We start from the raw sequence: 24,829 nt of genomic DNA, 5'->3' as shown, positions 1-24,829 counted from the left end.
TTTGCTAATTTCACTGTGCTTTCAGTTTCATGAAACCTTTCTCTTTCCAATATACTGTTCCCTATCTACTGTGGGCTTGAAAACTGGGAAACTGATCAGATTTATCAGCAAGGCTCTTGGTCTAGCTGTTGTCACAGAGACCAAGATGTCAATGGTCCAGGGCTCTTCTCTTCCAGGTCATCATGAAACTCAGGTTCTTAAGGTCTTCTTGATTGGCCAACCTTAGGGTGCTGTCCTTGCCAGCATCATCAGAGATGCCCCCATTTCCATTCCCACATCCATGGTCCAGTCTGCACAAGGGGAAACAGGAGTGGAGAGCAGGCAACTTCCTTTTAAGAATGTGGCCCAGAAATGAAACAGATCACTTCCACTCACATTCCATTGGCTATAACTTAGTCCCATTGCTGCAGCTGGCTGCAAGGGAGGCTGGGATATGTAGTCTCTAACAGGATAGCCATGTATCCAGGTTTTAACCTTGGAAGCTCTACTGCTAAAAGAAAGAGGGAAAGAAAGGACATAAGTGGACACTTAGTAGTTTCTGCCACCATGAATCTGTGAAACTGTGTAGAGTAAATGTAGGTGGGCTGTCACTGAAGACATGAGGTACTCTCCTGCAGATAAAGCATCTGATTTGGACAGCTAACAGTTCTATCTGTTTGGGTTGCTCAGATGCATTTTGGGTCTTTGACACTGGAAGTTAAGAAAGCAGTCTCAAAGAACTCTCATCATCTTTCAGAGATCTCCCACCTCAGTCCACATGAGTGAGAACATGAAAATGTTCTCAGCGCCCACAGGCCAGCACCCAAAGGCAACTTTCCTTTGGAAGATTCTCAAGGCCACAGCTATTCACGAAAGCCTCAGCTATTCATTCCCACACACCTTCACACCTTTAGAAAGCACCTTCTACCAGCCTGACACTCGTCTAGGTTGTTGGCGTTCAGTTGTTTGGGACATGGGGTCGTCTCTTTGGTTGTCCCACCATATAGCCCACCTGGTACTCCCATGGGTTCTCCCTCCTCTTCTGTATCTCCCTGTATTGTACATACTTGACGCTTATCAGGCCTTGCCCCCAGGAACTGGAGAGGGTTGGTATTGGCTCAACAATTTTATCCCGTAGCTGCTGTTCAAAAACTTTCCATGGCTCCCTTTGCCTACTAAGTAAAGCCTAAACTCCTGAGCCCCATGTTCAAGACCTGCTTCTAGCCTCCCGTTCTGGCCTCAGTTCCCAGTAGAGGGCATGTTCAGGGATATGGCTCATCCAGGGAGGCTGGTTCCCAGGTTCTGTATGGATGGCATCCTGGCATAGGGGGTTGGAGAGCTGCTGCTGCTGCTGCTGCTCTGGGTCTGGACTAGAACACCCACAACTCAGTGTCCTCACAAGACACTCAGTCAAGGACACCTAGAAATTTCAGTGCTAAGGTCTCCCCTCCATTCTATCTAGGTCCTTCCTGGAAGGGAGAGATTAACATTGACTGGGAATCTTCTGTTTATGAAAAACTAAGTTAAATACTTTACATGCATTTTATAGTCATAGTGACTCTACATTATTGTTCAGGTGCTCAGCTGTGTCCAACTCTTTGACCCCATGGGCTGCAGCACACCACGCTTCCCTGTCCTTCACTACCTCCTGGAACTTGCTCAAACTTATGTCCATTCAGCCAGTGATGCCATCCAACCGTCTCATCCTCATTGCCCCCTTCTCCTCCTGCCTTCAGTCTTTCCCAGCATCAGGGTCTTTTCAAAAAGTCAGTTCTTCACATTAGGTGGCCAAAATATTGAAGCTTCACTGTCAGTCCTTCTAATGAATATTCAGGATTGATTTCTTTCAGGATTGACTGGCTTGATCTCCTTGCAGTCCAAGGGACTCTCCGGAGTCATCTCCAACACTATAGTTCAAAAGCATCAATTCTTCAGTGCTCAGCTTTCTTTATGGTCCAACTCTCACATCCATACATGACTACTGGAAAAACCATAGCTTTAACTAAATGGACCTTTGTTGGCAAAGTAATGTCTCTGCTTTTTAGTACACTATATGGGTTCATAACAGATTTTCTTCCTAGGAGCAGGCATCTTTTAATTTCATGGCTACAGTCACCATCTGCAGTGATTTTGGAGCCCAAGAAATAAAGTGTGTCACTGTTTCCATTGTTTCCCCATCTATTTGCTATGAAAGGATGGGACCAGATGCCATGATTTTAGTTTTTGGAACATTGAGTTTTAAGCCGGCTTTTTCACGTTCCTCTTTCACCTTCATCAAGAGGCTCTTTAGTTCCTCTTTGCTTTCTGCTGTAAGGGTGGTGTCATCTGCATATCTGAAGTTATTGATATTTCTCCTGGCAGTCTTGATTCTGGCTTTTCACATGATGTACTCTGCATATAAGTTAAATAAGCAGGGTGACAATATACAGCCTTTACGTACTCCTTTCCCAATTCGGAACCAGTCCATTGTTCCATGTCTGGTTCTAACTGTTGTTTCTTGATCTGCATACAGGTTTTGCAGGAGGCAGGTAAGGTGGTATGGTATTCCCATCTCTTTAAGAATTTTCCACAGCTTGTTGTGATCCACACAGCCAAAGTCTTTAGCGTTGTCAATGAAACAACAACAGATGTTAATCTGGAATTCTCTCTTTTTTTTTTTCTATGATTCAATGGATGTTGGCAATTTGATCTCTGGTTCCTCTGCCTTTTCTAAATCCAGCTTGAGCATCTGGAAGTTCTTGGTTCACGTACTGTGGAAGCCTGGCTTGGAGAATTTTGAGCATTACTTTGCTAGGGTGTGAAGTGAGTGCAATTGTGCAGTAGTTTGAACATTCTTTGGCATTGCCTTTCTTTGGGATTGAAATGTGAAAACTGACCTTTTCCAGTCCTGTGGCCACTGCTGAGTTTTCCATATTTGCTGGCATATCAAGTGCAGCACTTTCACAGCATCATCTTTTAGGATTTGAAATAGCTCAGTTGGAATTCCATGTGGACTCTATGTGGTAGATTCTATTATTGGACTCCTTTTATTTGCATTATGATACTCATTTTACAGATGTGAAAATTAACCTTGGAGTGGTTAAATAACTAGTACAAAGTCACACAGCTAGTAACAAGCAGAGTCCAGTTTTTTAAAAAGTTTTATTTATTTTTATTTTTGGCTGTGCTGGGTCATCACTGCGGTGTGGGTTTTGTTCTTGTTGTAGTGAGCAGAAGCTACTCTCTAGTTGCGGTGCGTGGGCTTCTCATCGTGGTGGCTTCTCTTGTTGCAGAGCATAGGCTCTGGGGCGTGCAGTCTTCAGGAGGTCAGCTCCTGGGCTCTAGAGCCACAGGCTCAATAGTCGCGGCTTCGTTGCTCTGAGGCATGTGGGATCCTCCTGGATCAGGGATGGAACCGGAGACTCATGCATTGGCAGGTGAATTCTTTATCACTGAGCCACCAGGGGAGCCCAGAGGCCAGTTTTGTTTTTTTTTTAAAGTATTTATTTTTATTTACTTATTTGGCTGCACAGGGTCTTAGTTGTGACATATGGGATCTAGTTCCCCAACCAGGGATCAAACCCAGGGCCCTAGCATTGAGAGATCAGAGTCTTAGCCACTGGACCACCAGGGGAGCCCGCAGAGCCCAGTTTTGAACCAAGGTTCAACTAGATCCAAAAACCATGTTCTTTCCCCTTAACATGGGATCTTTCTAAAGGAACATCTATTACCGGCATACTTAAGAGGCTTACTCCTTTCACCCTGGGGTCAGACACCAGTTCTGTAAGGAGGAAGCACAGACAGAGAACAGGCTGCAGTGTCCAGGTTTTACTCTCTCCCACCAGTATCCGAACAACAGCAGCAAAAGCAACAACAACTAATATTCGCTAAACATTTACTCTGTGTACAATAGCTCACTTAATCCTCACAACTGCCTCTTAAGGTTGTTATTATCATTCCCCTCATTTTGCATACGCAAAGAAAGAAGTTCAGAGAGTTTAAGTCCCATATTTAGATGGCCCAACTGGGATGCGAATCCAGGCAGCTAGAGGTCTTAAACACTACTTTTGTCCTTACCTGGTTTATCTTTGTTCCCACCAGCCTTTATCCTAAAAGAGAGGAATAGAAATGTCAGGGCCCGAGGGGCATTACACCCCAACTAGCCCTCCCCTCTCAGGATAACAGATGAGAAGGAAAAACAAAGACAGAGACATCAAGCAAGTTACCCAAGATTGCACAGCACACCAACAGCTGAGCCAGGACCAGAGCCTGGCCCTTGATGCACTGTTGCTATTGCATGATAGGTAATCCCAAAGACTTCCTGTCCCTGGAATGAATAAATAAATGAATGGGTGGTGAGTGAAGGCAGATTTTAGCAGAATGTATAGTGTGAGATCACTTCGAGTTTTGATGGCACTCTGCTGTTGTTCAGTTGCTCAGTTGTGTCCAACTCTTTGCGACCCCATGGACTGCAGCACGCCAGGCTTCCCTGCCCACTATCTCCTGGAGTTTGCTCAGACTCATGTCCACTCAGTCAGGGATGCCATCCAACCATCTCATCCTCTGTCACTACTGGGTCTTAGAACGGGGGGTGGAGGAGGGGATGGGGGCAGGTGTAGGGCAGGGAGAGACATGACCAGGGAGTGCCAGTCTGGTGGGGAGCACAGCGCTGCTGCTTGTGGGGAGTCAACCCATGGAAGCCTGGCTACCCCTGGACCCGCAGTGTCTCACGACTTGATGTTCACACGCTTCCACTATGGCCTTCTAGTGCACTGCTAACAACTCTGTCAATATTTTAGCATGATATAACTGTTAAAAGAGTCACTTTCGAAGACTGGTCAGCAACCCGCCTCTCCCATTAGCTATTGTACTGCAATGATTGGATAAGGTCTATTAAATAAACTTGCTGAGGCCCCTTCCTGGGAGAGAGGAGAGTGACTGTTTACTACTGTCCCTTAGTTTGTTGACTTAGTTTGCTGGCTCAGACAGTAAAGCATCTGCCTACAATGTGAGAGACCCGGGTTCAATCCCTGGCTTGGGAAAATCCTCTGGAGAAGGAAATAGCAACCCAATCCAGTACTCTTGCCTGGAAAATCCCAAGGACGGAGGAGCGTGATGGGCTACAGTCCACGGGGTCGCAGAGTCCGACCCGACTAGCGACTTCACGTTCACTTAGTTTGTTTACTGATCTTTGGGGGGTCAAACACTGGCATCTGACCTCTGGATCAAAACAAGTGTCTCTAGCAGAGTAGCCAGGACTTTGAAAAAAACTGGAGACCTCCAGGAACTGTGGTCCATGGCAAACTGGAAAAGACAAAGCCCACTCTCTCGGGCCTGTTGGGCAGGGCTGTGGTCAACCTGTAGATCTTCCCTTTGCTAGGGAAGAAAGAACTGGGTACCAACCACTGGGAGGGTGCCGCAGCTGGGCGGGCCCCTGGGCGGGGCTGAGCACTGCTACCTTTGTGCGGGGCTGGGGGTCTGTCCTAGCTTTGACTTTTTCTCTGGCGGGGCTGGGTGGGTTTCAGGGCCGACGTGCCTGGGAGGAGAGCTTGAAGTGAGGGATGGCAAGAGAGCAGCAAGACCAGAGCTTCTGGTATTGAGGACCCAGACCTTCGGAGTGTCTCCCGCAAGGGATCATCAGCCTTGTAGATTTGCTGTGGTAATTTGCAGACGGTTCCTGGTAGCTACAAGGTCTCTGAGGCGGAGCCTGGGTCTTTGCATAGGAAAAAAATCCAGCCTGGGTTCCCCGGCCGTCCAGCAGCACTGGGGCGGGGCCGAGGTTGGCGGCGGCCGGGGAGGAGCCGCGACGCCGCTCCCATGGTGATGCTGCGGGGAATTTGCTGACCGTCCCTTGCCAGGTGGGGCTGGCTTCGAGCAGGCCAGCGCGGAGGAGGACCGGCGGGCAGTCTCCTCCCAGGTAGGGAGCGTGTCGCCTGGCCTCGCATCCCGGCCGCCTGCCTATCTTGTCTGGAGCTGGGGCCGCGGCGCCTAGGGCGCAGACGTGGTGAGCACGCGGGTGGGATGCTCCAGAAGCGATCCGGCTGGAAGAAGGGGCGCGGAATCCGGTCCTGGACAGGGGTGGGAGGGCGGTGGTTGGGGGAGGGCAGGGCTGCTGGCTCTACGCTTTCCGGGACCTCGGACCCGGAGGGGTGGGGGCGGGGGAGACTGCGCCATACTTCCCGGTGGCTCGGGCTCTCCCGCAGCCTGGACCCGGGGGAAGGGTGGAAGGAGCCGCCCACCAGGAGGGGCCGTGGCTCGGTCGACCGTCTTCATTGGGTCGGTAGAGGGTGGACAGGAGACCTGCCTGGGGGTCCCCCGTCGCCTGCCTTGTTGGTTGCCTCTCCGGACCACCCCCACGCCGGGATTCCCCGGGGCTCTGCCTCCGGCTCGCGGGGCTGGCCTGGGAGGGTGCGCTCTCCCCCGCAGTCTCCCCGCGGCTCTGAGTGATGGCAGCGTCAGCGCTGCGCTGCAGCGGGTCCGGGGGGGGGGGGGGGGGTGGGGGGTGGTCCTCATTCCGTGCCGAGTGGGCTGGACTTCTGGGCCCCCAGGGGCACAATACCGCCACCTTTTCTCCTATGCTTTCAAAGAAAGGCTCTTGCTTCCATCCTCACCTTGGCCTTGAGAGAGAAACTTTGGATTTGGATGATGGACCTGGGGACACCGAGGCCCAGGGGGCTCCCGGTGGCTTCGCCCCAGAGTCACTTAGCAGGATCCTGCAGAGCTGGCCTCCCAGGCACTGCCTTGACCTGATGCTCTCTGGAGGTGAAGGGGTCAAGCTTGCTCTCTAGACCTCTGGTCCACGCTGGGGTGGACTCCCTCCCATCCCCTCCCCCAGGGGCCCCCTTCCCCCATTCCTGAGAATGGGGGGACATAGGACTTCTGTGAGAGGCTCTGGAGTGTCTTGGTGTGAACATTGCAGGGGTTGAAATTGTCTGAGGACAGGGCAAAAAAAAAACAACGTTCATCTGAGCAGAGGAGCTACAGGGCCCCTGCTTTCCTTGAGGGCTCAGGGTGGAGAGTCAGCGTTGTCTTCCGGGAGAGGAAGGCCCTTCCAGGCCTCAATCTCGTGTACCAGCCCTGATGAGAGCCAAGTGGAAGTTCCAGGCAGCTGTGGGAAGGACGGGGAATAGGGAGATGGACTTTTCTCCTTTCACAGCCTCGTCTTTCAGGAGAGGAGGTGGGAGAATGGAGAACCAAGTCCGCCTTCTCTGAGCATCACCCGCTGTGGTCCAGCCTGGCTCTCTCCCCAACTGCTGTTCCCGGGAGGAATGGACTCTTGCTCCTGGAGGCGAACTTTTCCTGAATTTACCTTGCCTTCCTTCTCCCTGGTGCAGCTGGCTTTCTCTGGCGGGAAACTGAGGCAGGCAGAGAGCCATCTTTTGTTTTAGAGCTGGAGCCAGGCAGCATCACTGGGCAGGCCAGGGAGCTGAGTCTCAGAGGGTGTTCCGGGGCTCTCACCGGCACCCAGGTCTCCTGACTGCCTGGCCCACCTCCAGGCAGGTGGGATGAGGCCCCTTCTTCTCTGATCCTCCCCCTCTCCACCCCCAGCGCCCTGGTGAGGAGAGGCTGTGAGGGCCTCCTGATGGGAGGGCTTTTGTCAGTGGGAGGGGACAGTTCCAGCATCTTCTTCATTAAGATGTGTTTTCAAGTTTCTTAGTAAAGAAGCAACTTGAAGAGGGAAGCTAAAAGCACCTGGATACCTTCCTGTCTTGCACCCACAGTGGACACACAATTTCTGTGGGTGTCTCTCAGCCCTGGAGAAGGAAATGGCAACCCAGTCCAGTATTCTTGCCTGGAAAATCCCATGGACAGAGGAGCCTGGCGGGCTACAGTCCACTTGTTCGCAAGAGTTGGACACGACTTAGTAACTAAACCTCTGAGCCCAGAAGGTCTTGGTGCTAGCAGCTATGGTCACAGCCATGGAGGGGGCCCGGGGCAGGGGGCCCCTTCAGCTATCTCTCTGCCAGCATCTCAGGATGGGAGGTCCTGCCCAGCCCATGAGCACAGCGGTTACCTCATGCCTGGTGCTTGAGCTGATGCTTTTCAGACACACCTTCTGAGCTGAAAGCTGGCCCCTGGTGATTGCACAGCATGCCTTGGGCTACATGATGACCACCAGTAACCACTGGGGTGACCCTGTGGGAGGGGGTGGGATTCCCAGTAAACCGGATGACAGCTAGCTGCCCGTGGAGTGACAGTACAATGCCAGAGAGAGGATTTCTCACCGTGGGTCTGGTTCTTCTGCATCCCCGCTCAGGGTTCCTTTTAACCCTTCTCCAGGAGAAAGGCCCCAGCCCCATGATCCAGGGATGCTGGTGACCCCTCCAGGCTGGCAGAGGCATAGGCAGGCTCTGAGACTGCGGGAGAAGAACCACTTACAGGGCACAGTACCTGGTTCTGGACCGAGCCCCTGTTAGCTGGCACTCATCCTCCAGGTTTCCCTGCCTGACAGCTGGGCATGAAAACACCTTCCCCGGATGGGTGGGAGGACTTGGGAAACATGTCAAGTGCTTCTTGCAGGTGGGGAATTATTCCTGGAGACTCTGGAATTGAAGCCATCTATTTCCTGCCTCAGTGGGGGAAAGGTGGCCATTCCCTCTATGAAGGATGCCCTCCCCACCCCCCCGTGGCCAGTCTAGGACACCCTTCTAGGCTTGGAAGGCAGACCATCTTTCCCCAGCCCAGATCAGGTTGTACTTTGGGCCCCTGAGGACTTCCTTTCCCCCTCCTCCAGCGTTGTGACATTTCACAGAATTTCCACACCGTAAAATGCCGGTGACTGGTGGCACAGTGGACCTGCTCACACACCTGGATCCTCCCCCCTGCTTCTTGAATCCTATGGACTCTCTAATCTGGCCTCTTCCTCAGAAGCAGCTGGTGGAAGAACCACAGAGATCACGGGTATCAAGTGCTGGGAGCTCTTTACACAGAGTGTCCAGAGTGTGGGAAGGCCGCAGGGCATTCGGGGCCACGGGCAGGCTCGCTCTGGGAAGGCTGGACTGTAAGTGCTTAGGGGGAGCGTTCAGCTATGAGTGAGACTGGCAGCTCTTGGTGCACTGTTTCGCCTGAACTGGGGCCCGGCGCTCGCTCCTCTTCCCTCTCCGGGAGAGCAGTGGTTTTTGCAGGCCACTCCCACGTCAGCAGGGGTGGTGTTCCTGGGCCCCTTGTTCTTGCCTAGGAGGTGGCTGGTGCAACTCATGCAAAACGGTGATGGGGAAGCTGAGATGAGAATGTGGGCAGCTCACGAGGCATGCTGTGTCCTCGTTACAGCGTGTCTGGATTGCTTGGGGCCAACCGAGGGGGCTCTCAGAAGAACATCAGTGACCAGAATTCTGTGTGCTGTGCCTCTAGGGCAGGGCTTGCACCCACGCTGCCATGGTCCTTCCCAGCGCGCCTGGGGTTGGTCCTGGAACCTGCAGAAGCGGGGGTGGGGGAAAGGGTGCCTCCTGCCTCCTGGTGATCAGTAATGTTCCCAAAGGGAACTGAAGCCTGGACCCCTGCTTAGAAAACCAGGATCCAAGTGTCCTGGGCTCCTGCCTTCTGCTTTTTTCACCTTCTGTTCTGCTGTTTCACGCAAGCACCCTGAAGGCAGGCTCTGAAGAGCTGGGCTGGGGTAACTGAGGTCCGGCCCTGCCCTGCGCCTGCAGACCCTTGTTCAGGCTGAGCTGCGGCCTCTGGCAGCCTCAGAGCATCAGAGGTAGAGAGGTCAGGCCAGCTTCCGGCCAGAAGCCAAGCCTGCCCCACTCATGACTGAGTGGCCTTGCCAAAGAAGATGGCCCCAGAGATAGGAGCCTTCTCCCCCTGACTGGATCTTCTCAGAATCATGTCCAGCCAGAGGGACACTGGCCTCAGGCCACCGGGTCCTGGCAAAAGAGCAAGGCATCCTGAGGTCTGTGGAGATACCAATGAACAAGACGCACCTCTGGCCACTTGGCCAGGGAGACAGATGGCTGTTTGCTGAGTTGTCCGTGTGGCTGTCAGCTGTGCTTGCTGGAGGGCTTGGGAGGGTGGAGGCTGGCACACCAGATGCATCACCTGAGGGCACTTGGAGCTGGCTTCCGCCTGCTTCACTGCCTGTTCGCTTCACCTCTGTGAGTCTTCCCTTCACAGCCTGGTAGAATAAACCCTGGAGCTTCCCTGGTAGCTCAGCTGGTAAAGAATCCACCTGCCATGCAGGAGACCCTGGTTTGATTCCTGGGTCGGGAAGATCCCCTGGAGAAGGGAACAGCTACCCACTCCAGTATTCTTGGGCTTCCCTTGTGGTTCAGCTGGTAAAGAATCCACCTGCAATGCAGGAGACCTGGGTTTGATCCCTGGGTTGGGAAGATCTCCCGGAGAAGGGATAAGCTACCCACTCCAGTATTCTGGCCTGGAGAATTCCATAGACTGTGTAGTCCATGGGGTTGCAAAGACCTGGACACGACTGAGCGACTTTCACTTTCAGAATAACCCCCAGTGCATTGGACCATTCAGTGGGGGGAAGCGGAAAGGTGTCTGGTATGAGATTGGTGATGGGGAGCCCATCTTTCCCTTTGCTCACCCTTTTACCTGCTGAGTGGCCATTGGTCCTGGGGTCTCTGGGCCGGCTGGTCAGACTTTGGTGGCAGTGGCTAGCTGACAGTGTTGGTGGCTCTGGACACTGTTGGAGCTGAGCTGTTCCCTTAAAAAGAGCTTCAGAGGGGAACATCTCAGAGCCAGCGTGTGTGCGTTGGGGCGGTGGAGGTGTCCTTCAGTACCACAAATAGGCTGGTACTGGGTCAGGGACCCATCCTGGGCAGGGACCTAGGGCCGGCAAACTAGACCAGGCTTTGGGGAGGCCTTCTCAGGCCCTGAACTGTGTCCCTGGCCTGAGATCCTGGTCCCATTCAGTGACCTCATGTTCCTTGTCATTACTTTTTTTTTTTTTAGGAGAGGGGCTGCGCTTTGTTGCAGAGGTCAGCAGAGGGTGAGATGGTCAGATGGCATCACTGACTCAATGGACATGAGCTTGAGCAAACACCGGGAGATAGTGAAGGACAGGGGAGCCTGGCGTGCTGCGGTCCATGTGGTCGCAAAGAGTCAGACACGACTGAACGATGAACAGCAGCCACTGCGCTCAGCCTTTGTTGCAGCGAGCAGGGACCAGTCTCTAGTTGTGGTGCACGGGCTTCTCACTTCAGTGGCTTCTCTTGTTGCAGAGCATGGGCTCTAGGTGCTCCAGCTTCAGTACTTGTGGTACGTGGGCTTGGTAGTTGCAGCTCGCAGGCCCCAGAGCACAGGCTCAGTCACTGTGACACACAGGCTTCGTCGCTCCACAGCATGTGGAATCTTCCTGGACTGGGGATCGAACCCGTGTCTTGTTGCAGAGCATGGGCTCTAGGTGCTCCAGCTTCAGTACTTGTGGTACGTGGGCTTGGTAGTTGCAGCTCGCAGGCCCCAGAGCACAGGCTCAGTCACTGTGACACACAGGCTTCGTCGCTCCACAGCATGTGGAATCTTCCTGGACTGGGGATCGAACCCGTGTCTCCTGCGTTGGCAGGTGGCTTCTTAACCACTGGACCACCAGGGAGGTCCCCTTGTCATTACGTTTTAATCCTCTGTGAGCCGGCGTGAGTAGCCCAGGTGGTAGATAAGAATGCCGAGGCTCAGAGAGGCGGTGATAGCCACAACCACACCCATGCATAGACGTGGATGGTCTGTGGCCCAGGGCTGGTCTGTCTGCCGCGGAGGGCTGGCTCCTCCTCCCTGGAGCACGGCTGACACACCCTCAGGTCTCCTGCTGCTGTCGCTGCTGGTGGTTTTGCTGAAGCTGCTGAAGACAGAAGGACTTGAAGGTCGTGCGTCTGCCCCTTCCCCTCCACTCTGGGCAGGGTGCCCAGAGCTGGGTTCTGCTGAAGGACAGCAGAGAAAATGGAAGGATAAGATTCCCATCCCACCCCTGCTCCACTGGGACACGCTGAAGGCGTGTTCAGGATGCCAGGTCCTGGCTCCACACTTCATGGAGGGGCTCCCTGGAGCCCTGGCCCTCGCACCAGAGCAGCGGGGTTGGAGGGGCCAGCTGGTGGGGTGGCGGCGGTGGGTAAGCAATGTGCAAGCCCCTGACCTGGGCCCCCAGAGCTGCAAAGTGAAGGAGCACGTGGGCCTGGGGCCCGCTGCCCTGATATTTTCCCGGAGACAGAGGAGGGAAAGAGGTTGGGAGGAGCAGTCTCTCTCTGACCGAGGCCTTATTCCAGAGGCTGAACAGCTACCTGCCTGCTCATCGAATGAATCATCTTTGAGCCCGGCTCTGACCTGGTTCCTTCTCACAGGCTCCCCAGAGCCTGCCATTGAAGACTCACCCTGGAGTAAGCCCCAGATAGCTCTTCCAGTTTGCCCGCCTGCTTCCTTCATCCTGTTCCAGCTCAGAGGCTCTACTTGCATGAGGATTGGGGAGGAATCAAACCACTTTGAAGTTTTTACAAAATGCACACTCCCTCACCTGCAGCTTGGCTAGGGACCATTACTCTGGCAAATCGAATGTACCCTGGATTGTCTGACCCACGTCCTCCTCCCAGCCCAATCCTTGTCCTCATCCCCATCCTCCGCTGTTCAGAGTCTCTCTGTTCTTCAAACCCTGACTTGAATGCCACCTCCTCCTTGAAGCCTTCCCTGGATCCCAGCCAGAGGAGGTCTCACAGCCCTTAATGCACTTGTCTCATTTGAGTCTGTCTCTTCTGCTAGACGGTGAGCTCATCCTTTCATTTATCAAGTGTTCATTGAGTGCCAGTCACAGACATGCCCTCCACTAATTCATGGGGAAGGGGTGGGTAGGCAAGTCACCGGGTGGTGATGACAGCTTCAGAAATGCTCCAATAATGGCAGTGCAAACACCAGGGGACGCTGGGGCAAAGGCAGCTAAAGGTGACAGTGTACATACTTTATGACCAACGGTTTCACATCTGGTTGATTAATTACCCAGAGAAACTCACGCATGTGCATAAGGAGACGGTTCCAAGGATATCTAGGGCAGCAGTGTTCGAAAGACAAAAAAAGAGGTCTCAACTCACAATGATGGAGTAGACAAAGATGTGATGTTGTGCAGCAGTTACAATATAAATAACTGGGGAATTTTATGTTTTGTAAGTTATGCTTCAAAAAAGTTGATGTATATACACACGTGTATTCATAGTATTATCATGAATCAGTCTCAAAAACATTATGGTGAAAAAAAGGAAATTGCAGATTAGTGCTGTTAGTGAAAATTTAATTTTAATAAAAATCACAAAACAATATCTGTGTTTCGTGGGCACAGACAGGTTGCAATGCTGTAATACCTACTAGGTTCGTGCTTGTACTGGTCTTTGGAGGGGTGGAGGGAAGGCGCTGAGACTGACCGGGAATGAAACAGTTTCTAATTTGTCAGTAACACTCCTTTTAAGAAGAGAGGTTGGAAGCAAAAATAACAGAATGTTAGCGTTTATATTTTTAAAACTTCTTTGTATTGAAGTGTCGTTGATTTACAGTGTTGTACCAATATCTGCTGTACAGAAAAATGACTCAGTTATACGCATATAGACATTATATTTTTATATTCTTTTCCACTATGGTTTATCACGGGGTATTGAATATAGTTCCCTGTGCTTTACGGTAGGACCTTGTTGCTTATCCATTCTATATATAATAGTTTGTGTCTGCTCATCCCACGCTCCCAGGCCTCCTCTCGCCCTCCCCCCGCCTTGGCAACCACAAGCCTGTTCTCTGTGTCTGTGAGTCTGCTTCTGTTTTGTCGATAGGTTCATCTGTGCCATATGTTAGATTTCACAGGCTTCTCTGATTGTTCAGTTGGTCAAGGATCCGCCTGCAATGTGGGATTGAACCCAGGGTTTAATCCCTGGGTTGGGAAGATCCCCTGGAGAAGGGAATGGCTACCCATTCCAGTGTTCTGGCCTGGAGAATTCCATGGACTGTATAAGTCCATGGGGTCGCAAAGCGTTGGACACGACTGAGCGACTTTCACTTAGATTCCACATATGCTGCTGCTGCTGCTAAGTCGCTTCAGTCGTGTCCGACTCTGTGCGACCCCATAGACGACAGCCGACCAGGCTTCCCCGTCCCTGGGATTCTCTAGGCAAGAACACTGGAGTGGGTTGCCATTTCCTTCTCCAATGCATGAAAGTGAAAAGTGAAAGTGAAGTCGCTCAGTCGTGTCCAACTCTTAGCGACCCCATGGACTGCAACCTACCAGGCTCCTCCATCCATGGGATTTTCCAGGCAAGAGTACTGGAGTGGGGTGATATCAAATGGTACAGTATTTGTTTTCTTTCTTCCTTTCCAAAGACCAGCACAAATGGCATTATTTCATTCTTTCTTATGGCTGAGTAGTATTCCCTTGTATACATGTAGCACATCTTCTTTATCCATTCACCTGTCAACGGACATTTAGGCTGTTTCCATGTCTTGGCTATTGCGAACAGTGCTCTTATGAACATAAGGATGCATGTATCTTTTTGAATTATGGTTTTATCTGGGTATATGCCCAAGTGGAATTGTTGGATCGTATGATAATTCTATTTTTAGTTTTCTGAGAAGCCTCCACTCTGTTTTCCATAGTGGCTACATCAACTTGTGTTCGCACTAACAGTGTACACCTTCTGCAGGTTCTCTGTAGAGTTTGTAATGATGGCTGTTCTGACTGGTATGAAGTGGTACCTCATCGTAGTTTTGATTTGCATTTCTCTAATAGTGATGTTGATCATCTTTTCCTATGTCTACTGGCCATCTGTATGTCTTCTTTGGAGAAATGTATATTAAGGTCTTCTGCCCATTTTTTGGATTGAGTTGGTTTTTGTTGTTGTTGAGTTGTAAGAGCTGTTTGTATATTTTGGAGATTAAACCCTTGTCTGTCATATCATTTGCAAAGATTTTCTCCCATTCTGTAGGTTGTCTTTTCATTTTTTTATGATTTCCCTTGCTGTGTGAAAGCTTGTAAGTTGATTTGGGCCCACATAATATGAACATTTGTTAATTTCATTGGTTTTATACTTTTAACCTTTTGGGGCCTGAAATTTTTCAAAATTAAAATAAATTAGGTAATCTAAGACATCAGAGGAAAGGCACTGGCTTTTCACAGGGAAATCAGGAAAGGTTGCAAAAGGACATGACAGCTGGGTATTGAAGAATGGAAGTTGGTGGGTTTAACTGGGTGGGGGAGTTGGGGAAAGGAGATCTACAGTGTTCAAGGCCAGGGAGTATGTAAAAGTACAAGGCTCTTTGTACTTTTTAAAAATATTTGAATATTTATTTATTTGACTTTGCCAGCTCTTCATTGCGGTACTTGGGATCTGTATTGCAGCATGTCAACTCTTAGTTGTGGCTTGTGGGATCTAGTTCTCTGACCAGGGTTGGAACCCAGGCCCCTTGACACTGACAACATAGGAACCCAGGCCCCCAGCATTGACAACATAAAGTCTTAGCCACTGGACCACCAGGGAAGTCCCTCTCTGTACATTTAAAATGTTTGTTGAGCTGCCCCTCCCCTGCTACCTTCCTCATCTTCATCCTGAGCTCATTCTAGCTCCTCTGTTTCTGGACTATGCACATAGTAATAGGGTCCTGAAAAAAAAATCACGTGTCATTTTATGATTTTTTAAGCATAGATAATCTAATGTGAGCAGGGGGAAGAATGAGCCAAATATGTAAAGTTGAACATTAAAATGGAGAAGTAGCCAGTGATACAGAGAAAATAGAATTCTGTAAGGATACTGTGCTCAACCACATGCAAATTTAGTTGAAAACCAGCTAAAACTGATAGTTTTCTTTTTTTTTGAAATTGTAATTTATTTTTACCTTTTTCTTTCTTTTTTTTTTTTTTTTTGCAGTACCACGTGGCATGTGGGATCTTAGTTCCCTGACAAGGGATCGAACCCATGCCCCCTGCATGGGGACCATGGAATCTTAACCACTGGACCACCAGGGAAGTCCCTAGAACTGATGGTTTTCTGTGTGCTGTGCTTAGTCGTGTCTGACTGTTTGTGACCCCATGGACTGTAGCCCACCAGGCTCCTCTGTCCATGGGGATTCTCCAGGCAAGAGTACTGGAATGGGTTGCCATGCCCTCCTCCAGGAGATCTTCCCAACCCAGGGAATGAACCCAGGTCTCCCACACTGCAGGTGGATTCTACACCATCTAAGCCACCAGGGAAGCCCAGATAGTTTTCTGAGAAAATGCAAATCATCAGTTTGACCCCAGAAGAACTAGAAAAACCTCAACAGACCAATAATCCATGAAAGAAACTGAATTTTCATAAACTCCACTCCAAAAAACCCAGGTATAGACAGCTCTTAATTTCTACCAAACCTTCAGGGAAGAAAGAATTCCAATGTTATTTAAACTGCATCAACTGTGTCAGATCATAGAGAAGGAAGCACTCCATAGTAGTCCCTGAAGCCAGCACAACAGTGACAGAAACAGCCCACACAGGAAAAGAGAAAAAATACTACAAAAATATCTCATTTATGAATATTGGTGCAAAATTCATATATTAATAGAAACAAATAGAATCACACAGCATTACGTTTGAAAAATGAATAATATACCATGAGCAAGTGGGGCTATCTTCCAGAGATATAGATTCAATATTAGGAAAACTATTAACATAATTGAACAAAATAATAGTTCAAAAGAGATGAAAAAATAATATAAACAGCTCCATAAATGCTAAAATGCCTAAAAGGCATTTGATAAAATTCAACATATGCCCCTGATTTTAACTCATATTTAATAGGAATAGATGGATGTTGCTTAACATTTTATGTGTTTGTGTATGTATGTGTATATGTGTGTACAGAGACATACCTACAAGGAAAAAGTGACCACCATTACCTTCATTCTTTAACACGTCTCTAGAAGTACAAGCCAATACAAAATTAGAAAATATAGGTTATGAAAGGAGACAAATTTATCAGTTTAAACTGTAGATGATAAGATCGGCCATCTGGAGAAAAAAAGAACAAGACAGTCCACTGAAAAACTAATAGAATAATAAAGGAGTATACTAAGATGGGACTTCGCAGGTGGCACAGTGGTGAAGAATCTGACTGACCATGCAGGAGACACAAGAGATGAGGGTTCAATCCCTGGGTCAGGACGATCCCCTATCGTAGGAAAGGGCAACCTGCTCCAGTATTCCTGCCTGGAAAATTCCATGGACAGAGAAGCCTGGTGGGCTACAGTCCATGGGGAGCCGGACATGAGTGAGCGACTGAGTGCACACGCTCACACACACATACTATGACTGCTAATCAGTAGTTAGAACAAAGACGTATAGCTTTCCTGTGTATAACTTTAGCCTGTTTTGCAAGATAGTGAAAGAAAATATAATACCAGTAAACGTGCTAAAAATTGCTAGAAGTGAGCCTAACCGGAGGGGAGAAGAATAGCGCTTATTACTGATGCTCACGCTTGGTTCTCAACACATAGAACAGGGCCTCACACGTAATGATAGATACTTGTTGAGTGATGGAACTGGCTCATAGATCAGTGAAACAGAAAATATCTGTTAAGACCCCGACACATTTACTGTGTGCTGATGATAATAGTAATCACCAACATATAGTAATTCCCATGTGCCAGGCACTGTTCTGTGGCCCTCGCTGAAGCCTAAAACATAGGCTATCATGGAGAATATTCTGTCCGCACTTGAGAAGAACATGTATTCTGCTTCTCTTAGGTGGAGTGTTCTGTATGTGTCCACTGGGTTTAGTTGGTCTATAGTGTCGAATATATCCAAGTCCTCTGTTTCCTTATTGATCTTCTGTCTGATTGTTCTACCCACTACCGAAAGAGGTTTATTGAAATCTCCTCCTCTTATTGTGTTACTGTTTCTTTTTTCATTCCGTTCATGTTAGCTTCCTATATTTGGGTGCTCTGCTGTTAAATGCATACATATTTATAATTGTTATTTCTTCCTGGGGAATTGACTTTTATCATTGTGTAATATCCTTCTTTGTCTCTTGTGACAGATTTTTACCTAACGTTTATTTTTTCTGATGTGAGTGTGGCCACCCTGGTCTCTTTTGTTTACCATTTGCATGAAGTATCTTTTCTCTCCCTTCCCTTGCAGCAGTGTATCTTTACAGCAAAGGTTAGTTTCCTGTGGAGAGCATATAGTTTCATCTTTCTACGTCCTTTTGCTCAAATAATTCCTTGAATTCTCACAGTAACCCTATGCAGATGTTGCTATTGTTGTCCCTAATTTTTCCCAAAGTTAGAAACATTTATTTATTTAGAATTACAATGAAATCATATCAGATAATGTGTCAGAAAGCTGACAAGTATCACATATATCCAAAAATCCATAGAAATAATATAACATTTTTCTTAGTGAACTGCCTGAAAAACTCCACATTTCCCTATATTTTCCCCTACATAATTCGGTTAACCTCACTTTTAGATGAGGAAACTGAGGCACGTGGAGTTTTAGGTAACTTCTCCTAGATCCAGTAAAGGTGGAATTTGAATCAACATTTGACTCTTTGTTACCCATCCTAATATAGTTAAATTGATATTTTGAATCTAGAAGAGGGAGGATGAGTTGGGGGAGAAAATGAATTATTCAAACATGACTTTGAGATAACCAGCCCCTTGGGGAAAGAAAGAAAGCTGGGCCTACCACACTCTTAACACCAAAACAAAATCTAGAAAGAAAATTTAAAAGAAGGAAAGAGTAAAAGAATGATTAAAAAGAAAAAAAACCCTAACAATACCAGTGGAAAACATCAGCATATATTTTTAGGATCCTCTAGTAGAAAATATTTTGGGCTACAGAAATATCTGAAATCTCTGTAAGCAGTGATGCCATAAATAGAGTAAAAAAAAAAAAAAATGACAATTTGTAATGCACGTAACAAAAAGTTAATTGTCTTAATTTAGAAAAATCTCTTAAAAATCAGTGAGCTAAATTAGAAAGAACAGAGTTCACAGAAAAAATAAATGCAAAGGCCACCAATCAACCTGAAAGCAATGCCTGCCTTTTCTGATATTTAAAGAATTACACATTGAAACAAGATGTCATTTTCAACTCACATATTTGCAAAGTTTAAAAATTTGATGGCTGGGCAGTGCAGACTGGTTCGTCTTCTTTGGAGGACAATCTGGCAATGTCAGAATTTTAGATCCACCTAACCTTCAACTCCTTACCGCTAGGGATTTATCCTACAGCTAACCTCACATGTACGCACAAACATGTATTGTCAAAGATGTTCACTGAAGCTTTGTCTGTGCAGCAAAAAACATAAAAACAACCTAAACATCTGCCAAAAAGGATAGATGCATGAAAAGCATAGTGCATCCTTCAGTGGGATGTTACGAGCAGCTGCAGGCATGAAAGACCTGTCTCTTGGTATGCAGAGATGTGCGATGTGTAATAACTAAGAAACAAAGAAAGTACTGGGAATGTGGTCCCAGTTGGGTTTAAAATAAAGATGTAGGCATAGATACGTATTTGTCAGTATTTATGGGAAAATTCTTGAAGAAAAATAGGAAACTTGACAATGTTTATTTGGGGGAGTGGAACAGAGGTCTGGGATAGCAGGGAGACTTTTCATTCTGTATTACTTGGAATGCTTTGATTTCTTTCCCTTACATTAGTATGTTATTTTCAGAATTCAAAAAGTGAATTTAAGGAAAAAACCAATGATTCAAGGAGAATACTATTTAAAATGCTCCCCTGAACTTCCTTTTAAAATTCATTTCTCAATGGGTTCACCTTTTTTTTTTTTTTACACCCGGAAGGGCCCAAGAAATCATCTCTTTCACAAGGCCCATCAAAATGCCTTGTGGGCATTTTGCCCACAAGGAAAAGAGACCCAGAGAGGTTTCAGCAAGTTGCCCAGGGCCCCTGGCTGGTTGGCTGTGGAGACTGGGCTCCTATGATGCTGCTTTTAGGAAAGGGACCAACGACCCCCTCACGCATATGATCAAAGCTTCATCCTTGGACTTGTCAACCCTTTCCCAGCACACATAGCCCAGTGAGTCCTAGTTCTTTGGCATCCATGTGGGGAACCTGCTAAAATGCACATTTCCAGGCCCCTTCCTGGAGATTCTGATTCAACAGGCTAGGATAGGGCCCTTAAGCCTGCAGTTTAGCAGGACCCTGCCCCAGATGATTCTGATCTTACTCAGAGTCACCTGGTAGTTATGGGCCCCTCTGGTCTCCCCAGCTCAGGCCTGCAGGCAGTGTGGCTGTGTGTCTACACTGAAGCCCACACCCCACTGAGGAAAAGTGTGATGCTCCACCTCACTAGGAGGAAGTAGCAGCCACAGATGCCAGGACTCCCAGTATCATGTCGTTCATGGTCCCCCCAGCTTCCTCCTGGCTTCTGTTGATCTTGGATGAAGGATGGCTCCCTGGCTTACCTACCCCAGGGCTGGGCATCTGGATGTGGAGTAGAGGGGCAGATCGGGGCTTATGGCTGCATACATGGGGTGCCCCTCACCCCGTCAGAGTTCCCATGAGGCAGATCTGGTGGGGCGCTGATAAGCGTGGTGGACCTGGGAGGGCCTGGCCTGCTTGGGCTGGGGGAGGAGCCTCGGGGAGGCTCAAGGAGGACGGAGATCCATGCCCACATGCACTGAGAGCACTTCTTTGTCCCAGTGCCACAGAACCTTGGAGGAGCCCCCTTTGTGGTCGGGAGTTAAGCAGAGACGCAGCCGGGACGCTTGGAAGCACCTGGGGACCGATTAAGAGGAAGGTGAGCCGGTGACAGCTCATCTCGGGAGCCCCCGACCTTACCTGCTGCTGCAGGTAAGCGCTTTTGCTCTCATCCCACCCAGCAGGGCTCAGTTCCTACTGCCAGCTCCCTCCTCAAGCTTGTGGCTCTCTGCTCATCGCTTGAGCGAAGGCCCTCTCTAGCCCTCCTACACCCACAACCTAACAGGAGAGGCCAGAAGGACAGTGTCCCAGGTGACCCCAGCTCCTGAGACCCGGGAAGGGGGCCAGAGGCTGTGTGGCTCTGGCTAGGATGTCCCCAGGTTGAGCTGCCAGCTGGGTCCCAAGTGGCTCTTGCCCAGCTCACCCCAGTGTGGGGACAGGCAAGACCCAGCCAGACACAGCTCTTCTGAGCGCTCACTGCCTCTTGATAATTTTTCCTTGGGAGAAGATTAAGACAGATGGTATCTTCACAGACTGTTGGAGCTGTAAGGACTCTTGATATACTCCAACCTCAATTTCTTTTAACTTCTCAAGCCTTGCTTATATCAATAGTGTCATTTAAAATGTAGCCGATCATCTCAGAGGCATCAAGTGTAATCACATCAAAACAGCACAGGAAGCCCTGGGTCTCGGGCAGCCCTTCCTGGGTGCAGCTGCCTTCCCCCTGTCTGGCCGGAGTCACCCCGTGCCCCACATCCTTCCCTCTCCTTCCATCTACCTGGTGACTCCCAGAAACTCATCCTCTTTTGTGAAAGGGGCACTGGTGGTGATCACACATCCAAAGCTAGAAGGCCAGGTCAGCATCAAAGTGAGGCTTTCTCCTCCATTTAAGTAAATAAAAGTGTTAGTCCCTGAGTCATGTCCAACTGTTTGCAACCCCATGGACCACCAGGCTCCTCTGTCCTTGGAATTCTCCAGGCAAGAGTACTGGAACGGGTTGCCATTTCCTTCACCAGAGGATCTTCCCGACCCAGGGATCAAATCCAGTTTGCCTGCATGGCAGGCAGATTCTTTACTGTCTGCGCCACCATTTAAGTAAATAAGGTAATGAATAAAACCAGGAAAGGATTGAATAGACAAGTGAGGTTATAACTGTGATGTGATTTCTCTGTGGGAGAGTCTCTAAAATCTCTTTTCCATGAAAGAAGTTATCCTGTCTGGGCTGTTGTCCAAGAACATTGTGATTGCTGCTGTTATCAATAACAGTGATCTTCGCTACAGTTCTTTTCCATGCAGATCAAAGTGCTTGATGTTCACATCTCCCTTATGATTTCCTGGTCTGGCCATGTGAGAGCTCTCCAAGGCAAGGAGTCTTAACCGTAGGCAGTGTCTCACTTCCCTCCCTCCAGCCCTGCCCACTGCCCAGCCCAGATCACTGCAAGAGGCAGCAACAAATCCTAGTAAAGAAGGCAGGCTTGGGAGCTAGGTGGGTTCAGTGCCCAACTCCACCACCTACAGGGCTTATAAGATCACTTTACATCAGTCTTCTCATCTGTAAAATGGGAATAACAACGTACCCTAGGGTTACTAAGATTAAAGTTAGTGTTTGTAAGGCTTGAAACGACCTCAAGTTCTCAGTAAGTGCTCAACACGTTAGCTGGAGTCATTACAAAGGCCGGTTCTCCCCCAGCCATACTTTGCTGCTGCCTAATTCACCTCCTAATCCACCGTGTAGGCGTCTCACTCACCTGCTCTAGAATCATCCATGGTTCCCCATGGTCTATTTAGTGACTATGCTCTGCTCTTTAGAGCCTCAAAGGCAGAAGCCATCTCTTTTCCTTGCACATAGGGACTCAGTGATGTTTACTGAGAGGGAGGGTTTCTCCCCTCAAGGTGGGTTAACTGTGTTCCTAGGCTGGGTATCCACAGCTGGGGGCTTGAGCCAAGCTTTCCCACCTCCCCAGTGATGGCCCAGCTGTGAGCAGCTCTGGCTGTTGGCGTTGGATCTGCACACAGGGGTAGGTTTGGCGTCCCTGGTGTGCTGGGCCGCCAAGGCAGGGAGCCCTGTCCTGGACTCCAGCTCTTGTGGTGCACACAGAAGCGAGGTGAGGACGCCTGGCCACAGGCCAGAGCAGGCAGTGCCCGCAGTTATAACTCTCACTCTCTGATGAGCTCAGGTCGGGTGGCAGATGTGACATCACTGTCCTCCTTCATCGTTGGGAAGTGGCCAGAACCTCAGCTCCCGATAGCTCAGGTGGGAAGCCCGAGGCCAGCAGAGACCTCTGTGATCTGATGACGCCTTGGACAGAGAATTCAGCAAGCCCCCCCTCGCTGCATCTCAGCTGCTTCTCTCGCAGAAGAGAGCCTGTGTGCCATAAAGGAGCAAGCACTGGCTTGGAGGAAGACAGACCTGTGTTCAAACCGAGGCTCCCTCAGCTGGTGGGAAGAACTCGGCCTTATCAGTTAGCCTCTCTGAGCCTCTATTTTCCCATCTGTAGAATGGGAAGATAATACCCATTCCATAGGGTTAATGGGAGGCCCAAATGGAACAAAATGCACAGAGCTCCTCTACAGTGCATGCTGGGGTGGGTGCTCGTTAGTAACTGCAAAATAATTTGCAGTTATTCCGATGAGCCCATCAGAGTTGTTCCAGGCTGCCGGGTGGGGCTGCCTCAGGCCTGCGAGCCTCTTGCTTCCCTCAACTGAAATTTTCCTTGCCTGGCCCCTACTCCAAGACGAAGGGAAGTGTTTTTGGCAGAGGAAGGGAGAAGGAACAGTCCAAATCTTCCCAGACTCCTGGCAAGGGTGAGAGGCACAGCAGGGAAGAAGCAGAATTCTGTCTGATTTTCTCAGAGATTTTTCCACTCGAGTGCTGCCAAGCTCAGGAAGCCAGGAGCAAAGCGACAGGGAGGAGACGACCACGATGGTTCATGCAGGGTGGAATTTTTCTCTTGATTTAGTCCACACACGAATTTGTTGGGATTCCAGGCACTATGGTAGGCACTGGAATATTGAGCAGCAAGTAAAGCATAGACCTTTTCCTCATGGGGCCTTCATTCCAATGAGGGTGGAACAGACGATAAATAGTATAAACCATGGATGAAGGATGTTAGAAGGCAATGAGTGTGACGGAAACACAGAGAAGGAAAAGGGGAAGTGCCAGAGATGCTGAGTTGATAAATACGATCATCAGGACAGTTGAGTTCAATTCAGTTTCTCAGTCGTGTCTGACTCTTTGCGACCCCATGGACTGCAGCATGCCAGGCCTCCCTGTCCATCACCAACTCCCAGAGTTTACTCAAACTCACATCCATTGAGTCGGTGATGCCATCCAACCATCTCATCCTCTGTTGTCCCCTTCTCCTGCCTTCAATCTTTCCCAGCATCAGGGTCTTTTCCAATGAGTCGGTTCTTCGCATCAGATGGCAAGAGTATTGGAGTTTCAGCTTCAGCATCAGTCCTTCCAATGAATATTCAGGACTGATTTCCTTTAGGATGAACTAGTTGGATCATCAGGACAGACCTCACCAAAACAGTGACATTTGAGACACCAGTTGTCTGCTCCCCTGGGGAACCCCCTGAGAAGTCAGTGGACTCAGAATCAGGGCCAGGTGCCTTTCAGGAGCTACTAGCATTGGAGCACAATCTAGACTCCCTTCCAGTCTCAGCCCAAATAATGCCATGTTCTTCCTCTGGAACCTTCAATAGCTCCCTGCTGCCCACAGTATTACGTGCAAATCATTCAGCCTAAAATTCAGGACCTCATGGTCCCCCATCTGCCTGTTATCATACCAGATTTTTCTCACCCCATCTCTGCAGTCAAGCCAATCTAACCTGCCATTTCTGGAACCACTCTATGCTTCCCTTCTCTACTCATTTGCCCCCTTGGCCCAAACAGAAGACTTCCCCCACTGTCTTCTGCCAGCTGAGAAATCCCACCTGTCCCTGTCTGAAGCCTTCCCTGACCCCCTGAGGCCCTGGTCTCTCTCAGCCCTATCACCTTGGCTTGTATCTTTCTCATTGCATGGCCCTTACTCTGCCTCGAATGTGGGCCTTGGTTGAACTGTCTGATCTCTCCTCTGCCAGGCAGTCTGTGGTTCTTTCACCTCCAGCAGGCGGAGGGCTCCGTGAACACTGGCTGGGTGGAGTGTGCCCAAACTCAAAGGCCCCCAGCAACACTGAGACAAGCCCAGGGGAGCCTTTGCCAGCTCAGAGAAAGAAGGCAGAAATGGGAGGCCAGCAGGAAAGGAGAAAAGGAACTA

At 49.3% G+C, this 24,829-nt stretch overlaps 1 protein-coding gene across 7 annotated transcripts in view; it reads left to right on the top strand.

The window, feature by feature from the left end:
• Nucleotides 1-5,758: 5,758 nt before the first annotated feature.
• Nucleotides 5,759-24,829, top strand: part of TMEM63C (transmembrane protein 63C) — a 74,389-nt gene continuing 55,318 nt past the window's right edge. For 2 of the 7 annotated variants that reach the window (XM_061156545.1, XM_061156544.1), the window contains exons 1-2: nt 5,842-5,962; nt 20,571-20,720. The gene's annotated coding sequence lies outside the window, so the exon portion shown is untranslated. Of the gene's footprint in view, nt 5,963-12,643; nt 12,661-20,570; nt 20,721-24,829 lie in introns of those variants that run through there. The other 5 variants (XM_061156549.1, XM_061156546.1, XM_061156547.1 and 2 more) reach the window with 5 other exon arrangements.

This window comes from Dama dama, chromosome 12 (genome assembly GCF_033118175.1).
Source record: "Dama dama isolate Ldn47 chromosome 12, ASM3311817v1, whole genome shotgun sequence".
Taxonomy (NCBI): Eukaryota; Metazoa; Chordata; class Mammalia; order Artiodactyla; family Cervidae; genus Dama; species Dama dama.
This window is presented reverse-complemented; position numbering and strand designations above follow the sequence as displayed.